Source organism: Triticum urartu, chromosome 7 (assembly GCF_003073215.2).
Source record: "Triticum urartu cultivar G1812 chromosome 7, Tu2.1, whole genome shotgun sequence".
NCBI lineage: Eukaryota > Viridiplantae > Streptophyta > Magnoliopsida > Poales > Poaceae > Triticum > Triticum urartu.
The window spans coordinates 73,950,610-73,969,339 of NC_053028.1; positions in this window are offsets into that span (position 1 = coordinate 73,950,610).

The following is an 18,730-nucleotide window of genomic DNA, read 5'->3' on the forward strand; positions in this document are numbered from 1 at the left end:
GGCTCCGGAAACCCAAGGGAAAAAGAGGCTAGGTGGCAAATGGTAAAACCAAGGTTGGGCATTGCTGGAAAAGCTTTAATCAAGGCGAACTATCAAGGGGTTCCCATTATAACCCAACCGCGTGAGGAACGCAAAATCCGGGAACATAACACCGATATGACGGAAACTAGGGCGGCAAGAGTGGAACAAAACACTCGGCGAGAGGCCGAGCCTTCCACCCTTTACCAAGTATATAGGTGCATTAAGATAACAAGATAATATGATGATATCCCAACAAGTAAATAAATGTTCCAACAAGGAACGGCCTCCAATCTTCACCTGCAACTAGCAAAGCTATAAGAGGGGCTGAGCAAAGCGGTAACATAGCCAATCAATGGTTTGCTAGGACGTGGTGGGTTAGAGGTTTGACATGGCAATTTGGGAGGCTGACAAGCAAATGGTAGGCATCGTAGCATTGGCATAGCAAAAGAGCGAGCAAACTAGCATAGCAAAGATAGTAGTGATTTCGAGGGTATGATCATCTTGCCTGCAAAGCTGTCAAAGTTGACTGGATCCTCGAAAGCAAACTCAACGGGCTCCTCGTTAGAGAACTCGTCTCCCGGCTCTACCCAAACAAGACAAACAAGCAACAAGGATACAATCAACCACGTGCAAACTCAAACAACACGATGCAAAGATGATATGCTATGCGGGATGCGATGCGGGATGCATATGCCAGATATGACAGGAAATGCATGAACCTGGCCTCAGCTTGGAAATCCAAGTGTGCCACTGGAAATATGAGATGAAATCGCTTGAAAACGATATAAAGAACGCCGGAGTCGGAGTTACGGTTTGGAAATGGCAAGCGATTCAAATATGACACCGGTCTGCGATTTACAGCAAGTAGGCATCTAAATGCAATGAGATGAACATGCTACAGCACTCAAACATGGCATAAAAATACATGGCAGGGAAGCATTCAAACATGCTACAGCACTCAAACATGGCATAAAAGTCTAGCACTGAGCCACGGACAATTCATCCATTAACAGGTTCAAACAAGCATGGCAAAAACGCAAATGGTAAACAGATCTCAGACTTAGTGAAATTAACACTTGTCTGGAATTTCAGACCAAGTAGCTCTCTTCGGAGCAACAAAACAACATGCTACATGACCTGAACATGACAAAGTAAAACATGGCATGGAGCTACTCAAATAGCTTAACAAAAGTCCCTTAGTGACCTTGAGCCAAAAGGGATCATAAAATATACTAACAAGCACACGAACATCACAAAAACATAATCAGTTTTCAGACTTAGTGAAAACTGGCACATGCTGAAACATAACTCAAGTAGGCATGTTTACGAGCTCGATGCACTCACTACGGTGCAAGTCATGGAAATACAAGCATACATCCATCAAGAACACATAAAATGCAAGCTAGACATGGCAAGAACAATGGCATAGCATGCACGGATCAACTACAACAACATCGGCAAAATCGCAAACAAGTTGACGATCTTCCCAGATTCACAAAGTAGCAAAAGTAGAGCTCGATTGACTCAAGCTAGGGTGCTCCATAATTGCAAACAAAGACACGGATGGATAGAGCACTACAATATTAACAAAACTCCTTTACTGATCATCCTCAAAAGAGGCACGGATCACTAGGAAACAACATGAACATAAGGCATCATGAGATAAACGATCCCAGGACTTAGTGAAATTACTAAGTCCCTGAAAACAGAATTACCGAGTGCACCACTTTGCAAGCTTACACTAGTCACCACACACATCACAAAAATGCATGGGTTGCACCTCTAGAAAGATGACAAAACCCTTAACAAAACATATGTAGAACTCAGGGCATATCATGCACACAATAATCATGGCAAAAATGACAAATGTCTAAGATGGAGTAGCAGATCTGACAACTAACTCAAGTAGCCTCCTTCTAACAGCATTTCAGGAATCAAGATGAACTCAAATGAAAATGATGCAATGGAATGAAATGATGTACTCTCTGAGACAACATTTTGATATGCTATATGCATGAATCGGAGCTACGGATGCAAAGTTACGAGGCCTCGAACAGGAGCATATGGACTGAAAATTTAGGGACTTAGAGAAAAAACAACCCCAGATCTAGGGTTTACTGTAGCCGCCGGGTTGCACTGTAGCAGATCGAACGTCGCCGGAGTTCGTCGCTGGAGATGGGGGCGCCGGTGGCCGGACTTGGCGAGGGGGAGGAGGAGGCGGCCGGATCTGGTCCCTGGGACGGCGGAGGAGCTCCGGGAGCTCCGGGCGGCGAGGTGGGGCGGCGCTGGTGCGGCGGAGCGGCGACCGGTGCGGCGGAGCGGCTCGCCGGCGACGTGGTTCCCGGGCGGCACGCGGGCGGCGAGGTGGAGGAGGCGGCGGGGCGACGCGGAAGGAGGCGGCGCGGGCGACTCGGGCCGCGGGGGCTCTCCCCGGGCCGAGCGGGCCGGAGCGGAGGCGGGTGGCGGCGCGCCACGTGGCACCACGCCACTGGCTGCCGGCGGCGGCGGCGATTCGTCCGGTTGGAAACGGACGTGTCTGGTGACGGCGGGGGCGATTTCTAGGGTTTCGGGGGAGAAGGAGATCCGAAATTTCGGGGGTCCTATTTATAGGCATAGGAGGAGCTAGGAGAGTCCAAATGAGGTGCGGTTTTCGGCCACGCGATCGTGATTGAACGCTCTAGATGATGGAGCAAGTTTAGGTGGGTTTTGGGCCAAATTGGAGGGGTGTTGGGCTGCAACACACACGAGGCCTTTACGGTCCCTCGGTTAACCGTTGGAGTATCAAACGAAGTCCAAATGATACGAAACTTGACAGGCGGTCTACTGGTAGTAAACCAAGGCCGCTTGACAAGTCTCGGTCCAATCCGGAAATGTTTAATCCCCACACACGAAAGAAAGGTAGAAATGACCACCGGAGGAGAATGAAGCACCGAAATGCAAAACAGACAACAGGGAAAATGCTCGAATGCATGAGATGAACACGTATGCAAATGCAATGCACATGATGACATGATATGAGATGCATGACAACGATAACAACACACGGAGACAAAAAACCCGAACCCGAGAAAATAAAATAACTTAACGCCGGAAACGGCAAGAGTTGGAGTACAAATTGGGAAAATCATATCCGGGGTGTTACAACACTCCACCACTACGAAAGGATCTCGTCCCGAGATCTAGGACTGAAAGAACGTCGGGTACTCAGAACGGAGGTGATCCTCGCGTTCCCATGTAGCTTCACGGTCGGAATGGTGTGACCACTTGACTTTGAGAAATTTGATTTACTTGTTGCGAGTCTTGCGTTCAGTCTCTTCAAGAATAGCAACTGGGTGCTCACGATAGGAGAGATCTTCTTGGAGCTCAATGTCCTCGAAGTTGACAGTGCGGTCAGGAGTCTTGAAGCACTTTCAAAGCTGAGAGACATGGAACACATCATGAACATTTGCAAAGTTTGAAGGAAGCTCGAGTTGATAGGCGAGGTCGCCTCTCTTGCTGACAATCTTGAAAGGTCCCACGTATCTAGGGGCAAGCTTCCCTTTGATACCGAAGCGACGGGTACCTTTCATAGGAGAGACGCGGAGGTAAACATGATCTCCGATCTCGAAAGCCAGATCACGGTGCTTACTATCATAGTAGCTCTTCTGGCAGGATTGGGCTGCTTTGAGGTTATCACGAATGACTTTGCACATTTCTTCTGCCTCTATGATTAAGTCATTACCCAAAAGCTGACGTTCACCGGTTGCAGACCAGTTGAGAGGGGTACGGCACTTCCTGCCATGCAGAATTTCAAAAGGGGCCTTGCCCGAACTTGCTTTAAAACTGTTGTTGTAGGAGAATTCAGCATAAGGAAGACAATCCTCCCACTTCATGCCGAAGGAGATCACACAAGCCCTGAGCATATCTTCAAGAATCTGGTTGACACGCTCGACTTGACCGCTTGTTTGAGGATGGAAAGCTGTGCTGAAGCGGATGTTGGTGCCCATGGCCTTCTGAAAAGAATCCCAGAACTTGGAGGTAAAGATGCTGCCATGGTCTGAAGATATCACTTGAGGGATACCGTGCAGAGAGACAATTCGAGAGGTATAGAGTTCTTCCAATTGAGCTGCAGTGATCGACTCTTTGATAGGCAGAAAGTGAGCCACTTTGGTGAGTTTGTCGATGACAACGAATATAGCATCATTTCCACGCTTGGACTTTGGAAACCCAGTCACGAAGTCCATTTCAATGTGATCAAACTTCCATTCTGGAATGGCAAGAGGTTGGAGGAGACCTGCTGGCCTTTGGTGTTCTGCCTTCACTCTTCTGCAGACATCACATTCATTCACGAACTGAGCAATCTCGCGCTTCATTCGAGTCCACCAATAAGCTTGCTTGAGGTCCTGATACATCTTCGTGCTCCCAGGGTGGATGGAGAGGAGAGAATTGTGAGCCTCATTCATGCTCACTTTACGGAGGTCACCTTTGGGTACAACAATTCGATCCTCGAAGAAGAAAGTGTCCTTGTCATCAAGGCGGTAGCACTTGTACTTGGGTTGACTCTTGGCAATCCCAATCTTCACCTTTTTTACCATGGCATCAAGAAGCTGGGCTTGGCGAATCTGGTCTTCCAAGGTAGGAGATACTTGAAGGTTGGCGAGGAAACCTTGAGGAACAACTTGCAGATTAAGTTTGCGGAAAGCTTCACAAAGCTCGGGTTGATAAGGCTTAAGAATCAGACTGTTGCAATAAGCCTTTCTGCTCAATGCGTCAGCAATCACATTGGCCTTGCCTGGAGTATACTCGATACTCGGATTATACTCTTGAATCATTTCGACCCATCGAGTTTGCCTGAGGTTGAGATTAGGCTGAGTGAAGATGTACTTGAGACTCTTGTGATCAGTGAAAATGTCCACTTTTCTTCCCAATAGAAGATGTCTCCAAGTCAAAAGAGCATGCACAACTGCCGCCAACTCGAGATCATGAGTGGGGTAGTTCTTCTCATTAGGCTTCAACTGGCGAGATGTATAAGCAACAACTTTCTTCTCTTGCATTAATACTGCGCCAAGACCTTGGAGAGAGGCATCACAAAAGACCTCGTACGGTTTGGATTCATCAGGAGGAGTCAGAACTGGAGCAGTGATCAATTTCTCTTTCAAAGTGTTGAAAGCAATGTCACACTCCGGAGACCAAACGTACTTGACGTGCTTCTGGAGAAGATTAGAGAGAGGCTTCGCGATCTTAGAAAAGTTTTCAACGAATCTTCGGCAATAGCTTGCGAGACCGAGGAAGCTACGGAGTTGCTTCACGTTCTGAGGAGGTTCCCAATTCACAATTGTAGACACCTTCTCAGGATTCACGGCAATGCCCTTGGCAGAGATGATATGGCCAAGATAAAGAACCTCATCGAGCCAAAATCCACACTTGGAGAACTTGGCGTAGAACTGATGTTCCCTGAGCTTATCAAGCACCAAACGCAAGTGCTTGGCATGATCTTCCTTGTTCTTCGAGAAAACCAGAATGTCGTCGAGATAGACCAAAACGAAGTCATTGGTGTAGGCGTTGAAGATGAAATTCATCATGCGAGAGAACGTCGGAGGAGTGTTAACGAGGCCAAAAGACATGACAGTGTATTCGTATGAACCAAAGCTTGTCCTGAAAGCCGTCTTGGGAATATCTTGCTCACGGATTCGAATCTGATGATAACCCATACGGAGATCAAGCTTGGAGAATACTTGGGCACCCTTGAGTTGTTCGAACAGCTCATTGATGTTGGGAAGTGGGTATTTGTTCTTGATGGTCTTCTTGTTCAATGGACGGTAATCAACACAAAGTCGGTCCACTCCATCCTTCTTCTTCACAAAAAGAACACCACAACCCCACGGAGAAGAACTAGGCCGGATGAGACCCATTCTCTCTTGCTCATCGAGTTGCTTCTTCAGCTTCCTCAACTCTTCAGGTCCGAGCTTGTAAGGGTGTTTGCACATAGGTTCCGTGCCGGGCTCAAGATCAATAACGAATTCAACTGGCCGGTGCGGAGGCATTCCTGGGAGCTCTTCTGGAAAGACGTCTTGATATTCGCAAACGACTGGAATCTGCGAGATAGCATCCAGTTCACCCTTCTCATTGAGAGAAAACAAACGGATGGTATTATCCTGAGCGGCAAAGACAATTACATCCTCAGACGAATGAGTCAATTGAATCTGCCTGGCTGCACAATCAAGATGTGCCTTGTGCTTAGAAAGCCAATCCATTCCGAGAATACGATCAATATCCGAGTCACCAAGAACCATAGGAGAAGATAGAAATTTTTAGTCGCCCAAGGTGATAGTCACATCCGGAGCAATGGAGTTAGCATGCATGCGCCTACCAGGAGAGACAACTGCTAATGGACTAGGCAAAATTTGCTGAGCCAAACCATGCTTAGATGAAAACGGTCTCGAGATGAAACAATGCGATGCACCTGTGTCAAAAAGAACTTTAGCTAGAATATCATTAACAGGAAGGTTACCCATGATGACATCTGACGAATCCTCTGCCTGAGCTGCATTCATCAAATTGACCTTGGCGTGCTTGGGGTTATGCTTGACCACATCTGTACTTGCCGATCTCACAGGAGGAGGAGGAGGAAGACGCCTCTGGTTGAAACACTTGTTGGCATAGTGACCCTTTTCTTGGCACTTGTTGCACGTGACCTCTGAAAGCGGACGGTGGTACGGAGCACTCGGTCTTGGAGCTTGAGACGAAGTCTTGTTCTGAAAGCCAGGGTTGGGTGGGTGGGAAGAACCACTGCCACCTTTGCTCTTCTGCTGATACGGCTGACGGAACGGAGGAGGAGGAAGCCAATACTTCTGCTGCTTGGCCACTTGAGTAGAGGAAGAAGGAGTAGCATCTCTGACTCGCTTCTTGGAAGCATCACACCTCAACTGAGCAGCCTCTTGCTTCAATGCCATGTTGTAGAACTCATCGTACCTCAAGGGCTCAAAGAGGACAAGAGCGAGCTGAATTTCTTCTCTGAGACCACCCTTGAACTGGTATATCATGCTCTTCTCATTAGGTACGTCCTGCTTGGCAAAGCGGGCGAGCTTCTGGAACAACTTGTTGTAGTCATAGACAGACAAAGAGCCTTGCTTCAGGTTGCGGAATTCCTCACGCTTACTTTCAACCACGCTCTGAGGGATGTGATGAGCTCAGAAATCTTGACGGAAATCATCCCAAGTGATCAGACGTCCACCTCTGGAATCCTTGTACTGCTGGAACCATTCTACAGCTTGATCTTTGAGTTGGAAGGAAGCGAACTTGACGAAATCTTCAGGCCTAACATTGCTGCACTCAAAATGCTTTCACAGATCCACGAGCCAATCGTCAGCATCGGTTGCCTCAACACAATTGCTGAAAGTCTTTGGCCCATTAGCAAGGAACTGGTTCAGTGTAGCAAAATGATTCTGATTGTTGCCTTGATTCCCTTGGCTGCCTTGATTGCGCTCTTGGAGAATTTGCATGATCAACTGTGTGTTTGCATTGGTTGCGGCCATCACAGCTTGCCATGCCTCCGGAGGAGGTGGAGGTGGTGGCGGATCTTGATTCTGATTCTGACTGGTGCTCTTAGTGGGAGCCATCCTGAAGAGGTTGACCACCGTTAGCACATAGACAGATAAATGAAGCTAAAACCAACGGAATGAAAATTGCAACATAAAGTCTTCACATCCGAACAAAATGGACGAATGCATTCCTCTTGAAATGGTCACATATCCATAAATTGCGAAGCCACGTAGAATTAAAGGTAGAAAACTAAATCAACAAGGTACGGATCAAGAACGAATAATTGGTAAGAAATCCCAATCTCAAACCAATATCCGTGGAAGAAGAAACTAGAGCTACAAGAATTCCCACCTATGAAACTCCCGAACCTTTCCGGTTATGCAATCAGGTGTTGGGGATACAGGGGAAGCATAATATCTCACCCAAACTAGCAATTCCTACATCCAGCTGTATCCATCCTTCAACACATAACCAAGAAAACTTTGGAAACCATCTACCTCAACCTTCGAAAAGCATCCGTTATACAAGTTATGGCGATACTCCCGAACTCCCGCCCCAGTACTGGGTGGCATCGAGGTTATCTCACCAACGAACTGCATAAAAGAGATTTTCGATGTCGGCGTACTAAACTCAGGTATTCCAGAATTGCAACGATAAAATTATGATGACAACATCTCAGAGCTCAACTCCCCGGGACACTTCCACTAAACCCCTGACAGGAGGCACCAAGACAATGTTCTCATCATAAAACCATCGGAACGATTCCAAGATACCCGCGTGATCCTAAAAAAAATTTGTGAAATTTGAGAAGAGAAGAGTCAAAACTCTACGTCAGGATGCCTTACCAGAGCGATGAGGAGACTGGGAAGTAAAAAGAATTCCTAAATGACTCAAAACATTTTTCTAGACACAACTCGGCCGCTAAAAACGATCAAGCAATGGGGCTCCTAAGGTCGGGGAAGGCTCTGATTACCAACTTGTAACACCCTCGATGCGACTATATCTCCCACGTGTCGAGGCACGACTTAGAGGCATAATCGCATTGAAGGCATATGTCACAAGTCAGGTAATCATCACAAACATTCCATGTAACATAGATAATAAAAGGGATAACATAGTTGGCTTACACTCGCCACGTCAATCAAGTACATAAATAACATACATCATCCAAACACTCATGGCCCGACTACGGCGCCAAAATGAAAGATAACCCAACAAGCGACATGGTCCCGATCACCCCCAACTGGGCACCACTACTGATCATCAGGAAAGGAAACATAGTAACGTTGAGAGTCCTCGTCGAACTCCCACTTGAGCTCGTACGCGTCACCTGGAGCGGAATCACCTGGACCTGCATCTGGTGTAATAGTAATCTGTGAGCCACAGGGACTCAGCAATCTCGCACCCTCGCGATCAAGACTATTTAAGCTTAATAGGAAGGGTAAGGTAAATATATGTGGAGCTGCAGCAAGCGACTAGCATATATGGTGGCTAACTTATTCGCAAAAGAGAGCGAGAAGAGGAGGCAAAGCGCGAGCGAGAAACTAGAGAGCAACCTGCGCAAGCATTACTCCAACACCGTGTCCACTTCCCGGACTCCGTCGAGAAGGGGCCATCACGGTAACACACACGGTTGATTCATTTTAATTAAATTAGGGTTCAAGTTATCTACAACCGGACATTAACAAATTCCCATCTGCCCATAACCGCAGGCACGGCTTTCGAAAGTTCAATCCCTGCAGGGGAGTCCCAACTTAGCCCATGACAAGCTCTCACGGTCAACGAAGGAATAGACCTCCTCCCAAGACGTTCCGATCAGACTCGATATCTCGGTACAACAAGACATTTCGACAGGTTAAAACAAGACCAGCAACACCGCCCAAATGTGCCGACAAATCCCGATAGGAGCTGCACATATCTCTTTCTCAGGGCACACTCAGATTGTCTTAGGTATGGGTAGGCCAGCCCAGAGTTGCCCCTGGTGGCCACCGGCAGCTGACAGGTGGACCAACACTCAGAGGAGCACTGGCCCGGGGGGGTTTAAATAAGATGACCCTCGGGCTCCAGAAACCCAAGGGAAAAAGAGGCTAGGTGGCAAATGGTAAAACCAAGGTTGGGCATTGCTGGAAAAGCTTTAATCAAGGCGAACTATCAAGGGGTTCCCATTATAACCCAACCGCGTGAGGAACGCAAAATCCGGGAACATAACACCGATATGACGGAAACTAGGGCGGCAAGAGTGGAACAAAACACTAGGCGAGAGGCCGAGCCTTCCACCCTTTACCAAGTATATAGGTGCATTAAGATAACAAGATAATATGATGATAACCCAACAATTAAATAAATGTTCCAACAAGGAACGGCCTCCAATCTTCACCTGCAACTAGCAACGCTATAAGAGGGGCTGAGCAAAGCGGTAACATAGCCAATCAATGGTTTGCTAGGACGTGGTGGGTTAGAGGTTTGACATGGGAATTTGGGAGGCTGACAAGCAAATGGTAGGCATCGTAGCATTGGCATAGCAAAAGAGCGAGCAAACTAGCATAGCAAAGATAGTAGTGATTTCGAGGGTATGATCATCTTGCCTGCAAAGCTGTCAAAGTTGACTGGATCCTCGAAAGCAAACTCAACAGGCTCCTCGTTAGCGAACTCGTCTCCCGGCTCTACCCAAACAAGACAAACAAGCAACAAGGATACAATCAACCACGTGCAAACCCAAACAACACGATGCAAAGATGATATGCTATGCGGGATGCGATGCGGGATGCATATGCAAGATATGACAGGAAATGCATGAACCTGGCCTCAACTTGGAAATCCAAGTGTGCCACTGGAAAGATGAGATGAAATCTCTTGAAAACGATATAAAGAACGCCGGAATCGGAGTTACGGTTTGGAAATGGCAAACGATTCAAATATGACACCGGTCTGCGATTTACAGCAAGTAGGCATCTAAATGCAATGAGATGAACATGCTACAGCACTCAAACAAGGCATAAAAATACATGGCAGTGAAGCATTCAAGATGCTTAACAAAAGTCTAGCACTGAGCCATGGCCAATTCATCCATTAACAGGTTCAAACAAGCATGGCAAAAACGCAAATGGTAAACAGATCTCAGACTTAGTGAAATTAACACTTGTCTGGAATTTCAGACCAAGTAGCTCTCTTCGGAGCAACAAAACAACATGCTACATGACCTGAACATGACAAAGTAAAACATGGCATGGAGCTACTCAAATAGCTTAAAAAAAGTCCCTTAGTGACCTTGAGCCAAAAGGGATCATAAAATATACTAACAAGCACACGAACATCGCAAAAACATAATCAGTTTTCAGACTTAGTGAAAACTGGCACATGCTGAAACATAACTCAAGTAGGCATGTTTACGAGCTCGATGCACTCACTACGGTGCAAGTCATGGCAATACAAGCATACATCCATCAAGAACACATAAAATGCAAGCTAGACATGGCAAGAACAATGGCATAGCATGCGCGGATCAACTACAACAACATCGGCAAAATCACAAACAAGTTGACGATCTTCCCAGATTCACAAAGTAGCAAAAGTAGAGCTCGATTGACTCAAGCTAGGGTGCTCCATAATTGCAAACAAATACATGGATAGATAGAGCACTATAAGATTAACAAAACTCCTTTACTGATCATCCTCAAAAGAGGCACGGATCACTAGGAAACAACATGAACATAAGGCATCATGAGATAAACGATCCCATGACTTAGTGAAATTACTGTCCCTGAAAACAGAATTACCGAGTGCACCACTTTGCAAGCTTGCACTAGTCACCACACACATCACAAAAATGCATGGGTTGCACCTCTGGAAAGATGACAAAACCCTTAACAAAACATATGTAGAACTCAGGGCATATCATGCACACAATAATCATGGCAAAAATGACAAATGTGTAAGATGGAGTAGCAGATCTGACAACTAACTCAAGTAGCCTCCTTATAACAGCATTTCGGGCATCAAGATGAACTCAAATGAAAATGATGCAATGGAATGGAATGATGTACTCTCTGAGACAACATTTTGATATGCTATATGCATGAATCGGAGCTACGGATGCAAAGTTACGAGGCCTCGAACAGGAGCATATGGACTGAAAATTTAGGGACTTAGAGAAAAAAAACAACCCCAGATCTAGGGTTTACTCTAGCCGCCGGGTTGCACTGTAGCAGATCGAACGTCGCTGGAGTTCGTCGCCGGAGATGGGGGCGCCGGTGGCCGGACTTGGCGAGGGGGAGGAGGAGGCGGCCGAATCTGGTCCCTGGGACGGCGGAGGAGCTCCGGGAGCTCCGGGCGGCAAGGTGGGGCGGCGCTGGTGCGGCGGAGCGGCGACCGGTGCGGCGGAGCGGCTCGCCGACGACGTGGTTCCCGGGCGGCGCGCGGGCGGCGAGGTGGAGGAGGCGGCGGGGCGACGCGGAAGGAGGCGGCGCGGGCGACTCGGGCCGCGGGGGCTCTCCCCGGGCCGAGCGGGCCGGAGCGGAGGCGGGTGGCGGCGCACCACATGGCACCACGCCACTGGCTGCGGGCGGCGGCGGCGATTCGTCCGGTTGGAAACGGACGTGTCCGGTGACGGCGGGGGCGATTTCTAGGGTTTCGGGGGAGAAGGAGATCCGAAATTTCGGGGGTCCTATTTATAGGCATAGGAGGAGTTAGGAGAGTCCAAATGAGGTGCGGTTTTCGGCCACGCGATCGTGATCGAACGCTCTAGATGATGGAGCGGGTTTTGGGTCAAATTGGAGGGGTGTTGGGCTGCAACACACACGAGGCCTTTATGGTCCCTCGGTTAACCGTTGGAGTATCAAACGAAGTCTAAATGATACGAAACTTGACAGGCGGTCTACCGGTAGTAAACCAAGGCCGCTTGACAAGTCTCGGTCCAATCCGGAAATGTTTAATCCCCACACACGAAAGAAAGGTAGAAATGACCACCGGAGGAGAACGAAGTGCCGGAATGCAAAACGGACAACGGGGAAAATGCTCGAATGCATGAGATGAACACGTATGCAAATGCAATGCACATGATGACATGATATGAGATGCATGACAACGATAACAACACACGGAGACAAAAAAACCCAAACCTGAGAAAATAAAATAACTTAACGCCGGAAACGGCAAGAGTTGGAGTACAAATTGGGAAAATCATATCCGGGGTGTTACAGCATCCATCGGCCTTGAAGGTCAGAACCGGACATTGTTGAAGGTCTGAGGCGCCCGGAATCTGGAGCCTAGGGTGTTGGAACTCGAGGCGACGGGCGAACTTGTTTTGGGATTGGAGAAAAGGAGTAAGGCCCTGGTCTCTTTATAAGAGGTTGAATACCGGGAGCCCTCCCCGTAACCGTTTGGGACTCGCCTTTAATCGAGAAAACATGCTAACGGGCACGATTGGGTTACCCACGTCTGTATTGATGAGAATCCCGTAAAAGGGGGGCACACGATCTCTGCTTTGACAAGACGTGCCAAGGAAACCGCCTCGCAAAACACGCTGAGGTGGAAAAGTGAAAACGATTCGAGTGAAGGACTTGGCTGTAGTGTGATGACGCACTGCGGAATACGTCAGCAGATTTGATTTGTGTTAATATTATTCTCTCTACGGCAATATGTGGAAGCTTATTTTGCAGAGCCGGACACTACTCTTGGTGTTTACAATCTTCTATGAAGGACTTGGAGGAGGAACCCGCCTTGCAATGCCGAAGACAATTTGCGCGCCGGACTCGTCGTCATTGAAGCCTGGTTCAGGGGCTACTGAGGGAGTCCTGGATTAGGGGGTGTTCGGGTAGCCGGACTATACCTTCAGCCGGACTCCTGGACTATGAAGATACAAGATTGAAGACTTCATCCCGTGTCCGGATGGGACTTTCCTTGGCGTGGAAGGCAAGCTTGGCGATGCGGATATTCAAGATCTCCTACCATTGTAACCGACTCTATGTAACCCTAACCCTATCAGGTGTCTATATAAACCGGAGGGTTGTAGTCCGTAGGCAATCAACTCCATACACAACAATCATACCATAGGCTAGCTTCTAGGGTTTAGCCTCCTTGATCTCGTGGTAGATCTACTCTTGTACTACCCATATCATCAATATTAATCAAGCAGGACGTAGGGTTTTACCTCCATCAAGAGGGCCCGAACCTGGGTAAAACATCGTGTTCCCTGCCTCCTGTTACCATCCGGCCTAGACGCACAGTTCGGGACCCCCTACCCGAGATCCGCCGGTTTTGACACCGCCAGCGACCCTTGCCGGGAACAACGACTCCCTTGCCGGGAGTGGGCCGACTCGGTCGTGGGCCTCGTCAAGGCCCACGACTTTCTTCCTTACGGACTATATAAGAAGTCTCTGGCCAGTGAAGTAACCTAGTTTGGTTCACTCATTCCCTCTCGCGTGACCTAGCCGTCATCTACTGTTCCTCACTCTGTGCTGCCTCCGGCGATCCCATCCCGACGACCGCGTGCACGGCTGGTCGGGAGAGCAGGTGCCTCCGGAACCCTGTCGTTCGAGATCCTGCCCGGGAGAACGGCAATAAGGTTTTTGGGGAGCGTCTCGACGCGACTGCTCCTGATCCGTCCCCAACTCTGTTCGCCTCTGCTTCCACTACTTCCTCTGCATCGACACCATGGCCGACGACGCCGCCGCTAAGAAGAAGGCCACGAACGACGCTGAGGCTGCTGCTGCAGCCGCCGCGTTGGCCTGGCCAACCGGAGGGTATGATCTGTTCATCCCTCGTTTACTCGTATTTATGCTAGCCGTATATGTGTTGCTCATAGAAGGTTCGGTTCTATGTTCTGCACGCGCTAGTATGCTTAGGTATCGCTGTGAGATGCATACCTTTTATGCCATACTTACTGTTTACTCGTGGATTAGTCTAATCAGAAAAGTGCTAATATTTTCAACAAATATTTCATGTGTGATAGCTGCATTTGGACCAAACATCCCGACCTATACTCCGCCCGGGGTGGCCCAACCTAAACCAACCAATGCGAGATTGGCAGCGTGGAGAGGAAAGCGGCTACATTTCATGGCACGACGACGGAGGGAGAAGGCGTGAATCGATAGTAGGGGCAAAAAAGAAGGGAAGGGCTCGACAATTTACAGTCGCGGAGTTAGCCCAAAAGATGACGACCCATGTTGTAAACCAGAAGGCGGAAACAAAAGAGTAAGTTCGCGCCAACTCCTGTTCCACGAAAGCCACTAATCAGCGAGTACTCCTTTAGGAGCCCCTGTAAGAGTCAGTTTTAGTGGGCTGTGAGCGCGCCACTTAGCCGCCGCCACATGTCGCGCTCTGAACGCTTCCTTCAAATTTTGTTCTTTTTTCTGTATGTTTTTTCGACTTTTAGACTTTTCGGTTTTCCCTCGGTTTTTCTTTGGTTTTGGACCAAAAAAATTTGGCAACAAAGTGCATTATGTTTTTTTCCTGCGAGAGCACAAATTTACTTCTCGTGGAGGCACGGATTTGCTTTCGCGAGAGACACAGTCGTGTCTTTTAGAAAAAGAAAAAAATAAGTATTTTATTTCCTTTTGGAGAGGCACGGATTTACTTCTTGTGAAGGCATGGATTTTCTTCTGCGAGACACACAATCGTGCCTCTTGAAAAATGAAAAAAATGTGTTTTTGTTTTTTTCGTGAGAGGCACAGGTTTACTTCTCATATATGAAAAGATTCGCGAGAGGAACAGATTTGCTTCCACGAGAGGCACATCCAAAAAGGAAAAGATGTCTTTTAAAAAAACTTCAGGGAGAGGCACTAATTTACTTCTCATGTATAAACAAATTTGCTTTTGCAAGAGGTATAATCGTGCCTATCGTAAAAAAAAAGAGCTTTCTTTTTCTTTTTTTTCCGCGAGAGGCACAGGCTTACTCTCTCTGTTCCATAATACTCCGCGAGAGGCACATGTTTTTTTTTTTGAAAAAAGTTCGTCGAAACCTATCAACATGGAATCAAGTTTTGAAAATCTCAACGCGAGGAATCCAACGGTGAAAATAGTTTGAAATTTGAACACACGGTTTAAGAGATAAAACATTGAAATAAACGAATCTACAAAAAAAAACTCACAGGTTACGACAAGTGGCGCACATGTAGTGCGCCACTTGTCTCAATCTAACGAGGTGTGAGCCACCTTTGCAAAGAGTATTTCTTGATTAGTGATTTCGTTGCTCCGCGCTTAAGCACCCTCTTTTTTTCCTTTTCCTTTTCCTTTTTTAAAGAAGCGCCAGTTTTAGTTTTTTTTTGAGTAATCTCGCAAACTTTATTGAATCAAAGTAATGTCCATAGGTACAATAGTTGGGTCATGAGGATTGCCCAACCAAACATGCCCACCTAAGGAAAGATTACATGCATACTTTGCGAGATTGTGTGCCTCAAAATTGAAGTTTCTACACTCAAATAAAAACTTGCAAGAAGAAAAATTAGAGCTACAAGCTAATATTTCATGTGTGATAGCTGCATTTGGACCAAACGTCCCCTGATTGATATCCTTGACTACACCTTGGCAGTCGGAGGCAATAACCACGGCCTGAGCTTGAAGATCTTCTGCAAGTGCTATCCCCGGTTGACCTTGGGCATGGCCCGTTTAGGCCCCGTTCGGAGCAAAGGATATTAAAACGTAGGAATTTGACAAACCGTAGGAATGGGAAAGGAGAAGAAGAGCGAAACAGAGGATCTAGAAAGCGTAGGAAGCTTGAGAAAAATGAGTTCGGATCGCTGTAGGGAAAACACAGGAGGCAGCTTATGCATGGGCTGTGAAGCATAGATTAAAGTATATTTTATTCGGCGTACAATGCCTTACCTCCAAACTGAAGCAGGCACACAAAGGTATTACTATATTTTACTTGGATCCTCCATGCCGAACGCAGTTCATGGTATTTCCTTCGTTTTGGATTCCTGTGACTTTTCCTTTAAATTCCCGCAAACCGAACAGGCCCTTAACTTCTTTTTTTTATCATTCCCTCAATACGCATGCGTGGCGACTCTATCACGCTTAGTGCGAGTGCCTTTCCGTCTAGCAGAAGGTTTTGCCCCTGCGCTGTAGCTACTGGCCTGACCCACTTTCATCGGTTTTTTTCCTTCGCTGGGACTCGCTCGATCGAGCTGGTTGGTTCGTTCACCTCTCTGGGTGGGTTGGTTGCTGAATAGTTCGTTCCGTTTTCCTTTTTTTTTCCAAAAAAAATAACCTTTTCGTTTTTCTTTGTTAGTTCATGGGTTTTTGGTTTTGTCTTTTCTTTGCTTTTTTTAATCCGTTTTCTTCATTTTTTCTTGGTTTTATTAGGCTTTCTTTTCCTTTCCTTTATTTCTTTCTTAGAAGTTTTTCTTTTTTTCTTAGTTTTCAGCATTTTTCTTTGTTTCTTTCTCAGTTTTCTCAGTTTTCATTTTTTTGAATTAGTTCCTTCGGGTTTTGCTTTTTTTTTATATAGAAAGACTGTAAGGGAACCCCCTACAGTATAATTGGTGCAACAAACTTAAATTGCGAGTATCATGCCTTAAATCTGGGTGGGTGGAAAGGCATCAGCCCCTTCCCACCACTAGGCTATGCATTAGTCTGCGTTTTAGTTTTTTTAGTTTTCTTTGATTTTCTTTTGGGGGGGTTCCTTTTTTTAGTTTTCTTTGCTTTTTCTTTTGGGGTTTTTTGTTGAGTTTCTTCATTTTTCTTTGTTTTTATCGTTTTCACAGGTTTCTTTTTAGAACACATGTTTCATTTTTGTCAGTACACATTCAATATTTTTTGTATATATCTAAAACATTTTTCACATGCACGTTAACATTTTGAAATACCCCCCCCCATCCAGAATTACTCTTAGATTTGTCTACATATGAATGTATCTAGACACGTTAGTGTTAGATATATTTGTATCTACACAAATTTAAGACAACTAATTTAGGACATAGGTAATACATGATTAACATATTTTGAGAACTTCTATTATTTGACCTTTTCCATACACATGTGCATCTTATGTATATATCAACATATTTTTCTAATACACATTTAACATTTTTGAAATACAAGATTAAGATATTTGTAATACATGGTCAACATTTTTCTATACGCATTTAATATTTTTTCAAATGCTTTATGGCCATTTCTCAAATACAAGATTGACATTTTCTTATTATGAGGTCAACATTTCTTCTATTCGCATTTAAAAAAATTCAAGTGCTTGATTTACATTTTTTAGTATACATGAGAAACATTTTCTCTATACACATTTACCATTTTCCAAATGCTTGGTTAACATTTTTTAAAATGTTTATATAAAGTGTTTTTTGTAATATATCTATAATGTTTGGAAGGATAAGTAAAACTAAAATAAAGCAAAAAAAACGAAAATGAGAAAATGAAAAACAAATGAGGTTGCGGCCTCCAGCGCTCCTGGGCTGGCCCATCTTGCGCTCCACCTTCACGTGAGGCTTCCCTACGTCTCGCTCTAACCATAACGCAGTTCTTTTCAGCCAGTCCTACCGGTTTTCGAAAACTTCTTAAAGGTAGAGGTTCCACCGGTTTTTTCTAGAATTATTTTCCTTTGTTTTTCTTCTTCTTATTTGTTCTTTTCTTTTTGTTTTTCATTTTCTCCCTTTTTGTGGATTTCTTTTCTAATTCATGATTTTTCCCCAAATTTATGGACTTTTATTTCAAATTTGTGAATTTTTCGCCCGTGAATTTGTTTTCAGATTCATGAACTTTTTTTGAGTGCATTCAATTTTAGGTCTGAATTTTTTTCAACTTCGTGAACTTTGTTTTCAAACTTCATGGTATTTTTTAAAGTTCCACAAAGTTTTCTCAAATCTCGTGAACTTTTTCAAATTTCCTGACCTTTACATTTGAACTATTTCCAAATTTGTTAACTTTTTTCTATTTCATTTAGTTTCTCCAATTTTTGCAAACTTTTTTCGAATTTGTGAAGTTTTTTCAAATATCGTGATCTTATTTAAAAACAAACTTTTTCCCAATTTTCATGAACTTTTTTAAAATTTTGATTTTTTAATTATTCAAACTTCTTTGTTCAACTTTTTTAGAACTTAATGGTTGGTGATCAACCCATCAATAGGCGGCGGTCAAAGGTTGAGTCAAATCCGTGAATTTTTTTCTTTGTAGAATTTATGATTTTTTATATGTTTACATCTTACGAAACAAGATCCTGTTTTTTCTTTTAGCGAAC